Source organism: Triturus cristatus, chromosome 1_1, assembly GCF_964204655.1.
Source record: "Triturus cristatus chromosome 1_1, aTriCri1.1, whole genome shotgun sequence".
In the NCBI taxonomy this organism is placed as follows: domain Eukaryota; kingdom Metazoa; phylum Chordata; class Amphibia; order Caudata; family Salamandridae; genus Triturus; species Triturus cristatus.
The window spans coordinates 4338086-4344783 of NC_140579.1; the positions used below are offsets into that span (position 1 = coordinate 4338086).

At 48.1% G+C, this 6698-nt stretch overlaps 1 pseudogene; it reads right to left on the reverse strand.

Moving 5' to 3' along the window:
- Window positions 1-1838: 1838 nt before the first annotated feature.
- Window positions 1839-4697, reverse strand: LOC146869060 (uncharacterized; annotated as a pseudogene).
- Between the last annotated feature and the right edge of the window lie 2001 nt (window positions 4698-6698).

A 6698-nucleotide genomic window follows, 5' to 3' on the forward strand; every position in this document is an offset into this window, starting at 1 on the left:
CTCTCAATGGCACAGCGTGTGGCTCTGTGTGCGCTGTTGTACCTCCTCTCACCTGCAGTTGCTGGATTCAGGTACGGTGTGAGGATGTAGTTTCGTACAGCATACGCACTGTCACCTGCGGGGCATAAGCAGATTCAGGTTCAATAGTGTCCTGCCACTGCATCACTCTACTGCCTCTGTGTGTGTTTGGCATGCATTTACCTAGCATGTAGCCCTCTCCAAAATCACCATTTGTGAGTCTTCGATGTAATGCACAGTGGCGAAACATAAATGAGTCGTGTGTGCTTCCAGGGTATTTGGCCACAATATCAGTGATTATATGTTGGGCATTGCACACTACCTGGACGTTCAGGGAATGATATGACTTCGTGTTGCGAAATACATACTCATTCTGTGATGGGGGTGAGATTGCGACATGGGTCCTATCTACGCAGCCAGTGACATGGGGGAATTGGGCAATTTGGTAGAATTCCGGCTTGGTCTGATCTAGTGCCTGTGGTGTGCGTGGAAATTGTATGTGGTGATGCAGCCTCTGTACCATGGCATCCAGGAAAGCGTGGAGGAAGCGCGACAGTGCACTTTGCGAGACACCTCCTGCTGTGGCAATGACCCCCTGAAAACTCCCTGATGCCAGGAGGTGCAGTGAGCACAGCACCTGAACATGGGTGGGAATGGAGTGTGCCCTGCGTGTGGGGTGTTCAAGTATGGGTGTCAGCTCAAATCCAGGATGCTGTCTGGGTGCAGCCTGTTGTTCACATGGATCTCCTCCTCGGTCAGTTGGAAGAGGGTGATGCGTGCTCTGTGGATCCTTTCCTGGCGTCTCCTTCTCTGCGTGGCATCCCCGATTCGCAGCCTCCTGGCTATCACGTACATCCCAGCCATGGTGGGAAGTCCCTGTGGCATTGTGGGCCTGTTTAAATAGGTTGCACTTGGTTACCACCTGCTCAGAGTTGGTGGTAATTGAGAAGTGCTAAACTGCGATTATAGAGGAATCGCTACTTGCGAATTTTTAGAAAATCTGATTTTGCGAATTCGCAAATTGAGATGTCGGTAACAACAATTTCCGCAAATACTGGGACGCAGACTGCGATTACGCTAAAATATTCGCAGAATCAACTTTACGCAAAATTGCTAATCGCTAAATTCGCGAATCGCTTTTTTTTGCGGCGGACACCTTTTCTACATAGGTAAAGTCAGTTTTGCGATCGCAAACACCCAGATTCTTGCGAATCGCAGTGTTTGCGATCGCAAAAGTGTTTCCTACATATGGCCATTAATACCATAATAAACCAATCCATCCCTTGACACCAAACCTGTAACCACAGAAGATAATGCGGAACATCATGACGACTTTCAAAGGCACCACATCCATCTCCTAAGGGGATAATGCCAACACACAGTGCCAACATCCCAAAACACAACATCTATATTCAAAGCAGACCCTAATTAATATTTGACTCCATCCCATGACACTGAACTCTTAACCATAGAAGATAATGCGAAACATCATGACAACATTCCTAGACACCACATCCCAAGGAGATAATACCCCCACACCCTGCCAACAAAGCAAAACACCACATTTATAACCAAAGGTGATAATACCACAATAAAACACTCCTTTCCATGATGCTGCACCCTTAACCACAAAAGATACTGCAAAACATGATGACAATATTCCAAGGCACTACATCCATGTTCCAAGGAGATATTGCCACATCCTGCCAACATATCCAAACACCACTTCTACATCCAAAGCAGACCCTACCTTAATACAATACTCCATCCAATGACACCGCACCCTTAACCACAGAAGATAATGCGAAACACCATGACATTCAAGACACCACATCCATTTCCCAAGGATATTGCTCAGCGCCATCCCCTCCAATTGCTTTGCGCAGTCGGGCCCAGAACAGAGGCTGCTGGTCCAAGTCCTCCTTCCACTCCAGGTAGGTTTTCTTCTTTACCAGTTTGGCCAGTTGGTGTTAGCGGGAGAGGCTCCTCATGGATACTTTCTCCAGGAACACCATCACCAAGGAATCCTTGCTTTCTACAAGAAGGCGGTATGTGGCCATCCGCACTTCCAAGGAGCACCAGTGGCTGCACAGGTAATGGCGGCTGATCAGACACACCACCCAGCGGCTCCTATAAATGCTGTCCATGATGTTATCTAAGATGTCTTTGCCGACCTCAAAGTCCCTGCCATGCAGACACACTTTAAAGAACGGGGGTCCCCTCTCTTCCAAGTTGGTCAGGAACTCGCGGACAACCCAAGCCTCATCGCAGCTGCTGTAAGAGACAAAGGCGTCAAAGTCATATTGCCTCTTTCTGCCGTGTCTCCAACGATAGTTCCACCAGGTCCTGAGCATGTAGTAGAGATACAGGAGGTACCAGCACACCTTGTGATACAGCAGGACCGTGATCAGGAACAACAGGTTGAAGGAGAAAGTCCCAATGAAGAGATGGTATCCTATCAGCAAGCTGCAGTTTTTCTCCAAGAAATTGAGAAAATTCAGCTTCTGTGGCCCAAGAGAGCATGTCTGGATTCCAAGCTCTGGCACGCTCACTTGGGGGTGAGTGGTCACCCATCTTCTGATCCAGGATTGTTCACACAAACAATCCAGGGATACATCCTTCAGGTAGATGTAGTGCATACTTTCTACGTGGTCGAGCAGACCCTCCTGAAGGGTTTTCACAGGCTGGGACTTCAAGATTAGGAGTTCCAGAGAGACAAGGTCTCTAAACATGGTGGCTGTAAAGTCCTCTATCCCAGAATCCTCCAGGATCAAGGTTCTAAGGTATGTCAGGTTCCAGAACAGCTGCTCAGGAGTCAGGAAACTCTTCTTTATGTCCAACTTTAGGTTTCTTAGATGGAGATGGCGTAAATTGTGAAGATGCTGCAGGCTGTTATTCAAGGGGCTCAAGGATTTATAGATAGGCATATCTGCAGAGGAACTGTAGTACAAATATTCAATGTTAGTAAAAGACAGGAGCCCCAAGCCTTCAGTCTCTGAGACCCCAAGTGGTAAACATTCCAATATGTGGTTTTCTCGTAGGTGAAGTTCTTTCACAAATTTGAAGTCCTTGCACCAGCGAATACGAATCTCTGGTGCACTAATGTGAGGACTTCAAGTAAGCTGCAGTTGTTTGTGCATTATTGTAGACTTTGCTTCCAAAGTAAGAGTAGTGAGTTCTTTCTGTTCGATTTTTAATTCCATAGTGGTCTCAAAGCTGATGGATAGCTCCTGAAGCTCGCTCTTCGCGGTCAGGGAGCTATGTTGGTTCTTGAGCATGTTGCCCCTGAGGCCCAGTACCCTGACACTACTCAAGTGATCAAAATAGAAGTTCTCAAGCAGAAAATGTTTATTGTAGTTCAGCTGCAGAGATTGCAGCCTGTCAAGACCAACAAAGGTGTCCTTTTCCAGGGACACAAGGTGATTACTACTGAGATCCAGTGTTTCCAGATTAGCCAGGCAGAAGAGCCGCCCGGAGCCGAGATTGGTGATGAGGTTGAAAGACAGATCCAGGTGTGTGAGGTTGGACAGAACATTGGGGGCCCCGGGTGTGCACAGGTCTAGGCTTTTTATCTTGTTTGCAGAGAGAACGAGGGACCTCAGGTTCAGCAATTTCTTTGCCATATCACTCGTGAAAGCTCTAAGGAGGTTGCCGGACATGTTGAGAGACAACATCATGGAGCATCCTTCAACGGTCTCAGCGGGAAGATCTGAAATAAAGTTTTGAGAGACTATCAAGTTCCTGACCCCCAGCCGAGACACCACAGTGCAGACATCTTTAATCTTCAGATAGTCCTGATTTTTCATGGCATTTAGGGACAGCATTTCAATGCTCTTTATTCCAGACCGCAGAAGCTCGATGACCTTGAGACCAGTGGCGTCTACCTTGAGGACAGTAAGACGAGGGAAGTTGCAAAATGCATTTTTCTCCACACTTTTTAGATCATTGCTTGTCAAATCGAGGGTGGTAATCCTTGGAAAGAAAATTGTGCTCTCTCTGATGTTGTCTGTGTCAATGCAGTCCTCCTCCCTGGCTTTAACAATACCATTCCTCTTGATTTCCAGGACTTCCAGAGAAGCCAGTGACTGAAGCATAGTGGTCAGTCTGTACAGCCTACTAATCTCATTCTCAGACAAGGCTAATACTTGTATTCTATGTAAGGGTTTAAAAAGATTTTTGGAAAAAGCTGTATCAATTTTCAAATATCTGAGTTCCAAGTGTGTTAGGTTCTCCAATCCGCCAAACACCTGATCATCCATGTCTACGGGTGAAGTGTGCCTGGTATCTCCTTTGATTCCCAGATGTCTCAGTTTGGCAGCACCATTGAAGGCTCCTGCAGAAACATAAAATGATCCATACAAATAGAGGCGGGTCAAGTTATGATACCTGGAGAAGGAGTCTGTAGGAACGGTTGGCACGTCTAACACCAGGCAGAGGGTGTCCACGTCCACTGGAACCTCTCTTAGATCCACCTCCATGTTCCTCACTGTGCTGCATTTGCTGAAGGCCCTGAAACCTTCGAAGGGGAATCCAAAGCAGGTCGGGGCTAACACTCCCGGGGATCCCAGCTGGTCCCACTGGTAGATCTCACACTTGGTAGTGGCCGTGCCTGACACGATAGTCCAGCAGCCGGCAACCACTGTGCAAACCACGACCACAGAAAACGTTCGCAGTGCCATTTCACACCACTGCTGTCTCATCAGTGGTTTGAAGTGCAGGTGTCTGTCTGAGCAGCGGCGGTTGTCTGTATGTCTACCAGACAGGGTTATCTTAAGATTTAATGAACCGCGTCCTTCGTCTGTTCTTTGTAGTTTGAAGACACAACATGCCTCTCAGTTGGGTACTGAGACTGAATTGCTGCCCGGGGCTGTGGGAGTTCAATGACTGGTTCACATCAGGGTTTGAAAGAAGTAATAATAGTTGCAACACATTTACTGGGGACTGGATGTGACTAGGCCTGGGCAAAAATTTCGTTCCGTTCGCGGAAATTGAGATAATTTGACATTTTTGCGTTCCGCGGAGAGCGCGAAAATGTCAAAAATTCCGGTTTCCGCAGCTTGGCGATAATTTGTTTCTTGCTCGCGCTGTAAAATGATACATTCTCGCGCGCGCGCGATCGCCTTACCTGAATCCCTGCGTTCGCCGACAAGTTTTCTTGATCCGGTCGCGTTCTCCATGAGATGTTGTATTGTTTTTAGCCATTTGCGCTGTCTCGCGACAGTTCGCGCCCGCAGTGACGTCATGCGTCGCGCGATCACGTCTTTCTTCTCGCGATCATGCACCGCGAGAACAACTCAAAACAAGATGGCCGCGCCCGCAAGCAACCACATGGGTAAGTTGGCGACCCGCAACCATGCAGAAAATCTCGCGAACATGCCGGAAAAAAACTTCCGCATCTTCGCGATATTTCTGCTTGTTTGCGATAATTTTAAACATTCTCGCGATAATTTGCGAAGGTTAATTCCGCAAATTCCGCCCACCCCTAGATGTGACACATGAGAGGCGTGGTTCACAAATTTACGTTGCAGCCTCTCCTGCTACATGGTTGTCCCTACATTTACACACACCCACCCATCAAAGCTGGTCAGGCGCACATGCCCACACTCCAGTTTCTCCCAGTTCTCTCTGTGTCTTTGGTAGTCGATGCCCACAAGACTTGAGTGGTATCAGGGTAGCTGAACCCCAGCTTGTCGACCTGCTTTTGGTGAAACTGGCTAAGAGCAGTGGACCACAGATGACATCATGGCCTGCAGCCCACCCCTACTTCAGGAAACCAACATTCTTGGTTGGTTGGAAAGGGGCCTGTCCCGTGTGGGGATGTCTGAAACTCATGTGGCCCAACCTGTAGGCACAACCACCCATCCCCTCCACTGAGCATGACTAAACCATCGGCCTGACCCCACTCTCCCCACAGAGAAGAACAGGAGGGATAACCCAATCCCCTCCCACCCCAGAACCGGAAGGACGTCACTGTATTGGGAGTGATGTCGCCAGATGCCAGGCAGAGCCAAAGCCACTACTCAAGAGTGGTCCTGCTCCAGCAGGGCTATTGAGAAGAGACGTTGCTGCAGGGTCTGCATCCGCATCCCTATTGGACAGAGCTGGACTTGACAGCATATGCCATGGACCCTACCTGCTGCTGACGGGGCTAGGGGTGACCACCTTTCCAAGAGAAAAATACCGGTCGTTTGGTCTTGTCTACAGATTCTGCAAAGACTGGGTCGTGGTACTAAATAGAACTTTAAACCGTATGGAATGTATGCATTTGTAGCATGTTTTTTTTGCTTTTGTTCACTTTTAATATTAGAGTCATTAACACAACTCTAGGACACACTTAAAAGTGCTTTCTGTTAATATTAGCTGTTTGAGTTATGCACAGACAAAGGCTAAAAATACCGGTTTTAGGGGATGTTTCTTATTTTTGTACCTACTGGATCATCAAATTACTGGTGGTGCTGGTAGAAAACCAGCCAGGCGGCAACCCTAGATGGTGCCCACGTAGCATCGCCCGCATCACTTCTCTGCCTCTCGTAGAGCGTGTGCTGGGCCTTCCCAGTCTTCAAGTTTGCTTCCCTTGGGCTTGTCGTCCTGTGGGGCAAGGGTGGAGTTCTCTGATGCTGACTCCAACGTTAAGCATTTACTCAGTGGCGGCTGGCATCCTAAAAATATGGTGAAGCATG